The 673-nt window shown below is 39.7% G+C and overlaps 1 pseudogene; it reads left to right on the top strand.

The window, feature by feature from the left end:
• Window positions 1–673, top strand: part of LOC107559683 (interferon-induced very large GTPase 1-like) — a 9,367-nt pseudogene that overhangs the window by 5,594 nt on the left and 3,100 nt on the right.

Here is a 673-nt window from a genome sequence, read left to right as displayed (position 1 = left end):
TTGGGCCTTGAGGGACATAACAAAGCAGTTTAGATCCCATGGTTTGGAGGAAAACAGCGTTGTGCTGACCGATATGCCCCTGATCTCTTTTGTCAGACTAGGAAAAAACAGTGCGTCCAAATCTGAGTTTCTGAACAAGCTCCTCAGTAACAAGCAGCAAAATTATGACACTTTTGTTCACAGGAAACTGGAAAATGGTAACATTCAAAAAAAGATATGTAATGGTCTTGTTGAAATGAGCTGGTACCTCCCTAGGGGCGAGAAAAAAATTGACATTTTCAAAGAGCCAGTAGCCATGGCTAATCTCCGTGGAGATATTTCTGAATTTGAGGTCCAATTTGCCTTCCTGAGCCAAACGTCCTCTGCAGTTTTTCTGTTCTGTGATGATTTGGACTCAAACCAGACATTTCTGAACTCCCTGCAGTTCGGTTCAAAACTGGTTCTTATTTGTACCACAAATGATCAAACATCAAGAGACAATCTGAAACAAAGTTTGGCACAGATGAAGCTCAAAACATACTCTGTAATCCTCAAGGATAGGAAGATGAATGATGCTGAATTTGTTGCTAAACTAAAGAAGACTGTAGTTGAAATAGTTGCAAGTTCTATAAAAGTAAGCATCGAAAAGATGTCAATGATCGCAACAGATCTTGGGATTCAAGTAGATGAAAAC

The sequence above is a fragment of the Sinocyclocheilus grahami genome, unplaced genomic scaffold (genome assembly GCF_001515645.1).
Source record: "Sinocyclocheilus grahami isolate Dianchi unplaced genomic scaffold, SAMN03320097.WGS_v1.1 scaffold695.1, whole genome shotgun sequence".
Lineage (NCBI taxonomy): Eukaryota > Metazoa > Chordata > Actinopteri > Cypriniformes > Cyprinidae > Sinocyclocheilus > Sinocyclocheilus grahami.
Note: the sequence above shows the minus strand (reverse complement) of the source record. Positions and strands in the feature narration are given on the sequence as shown.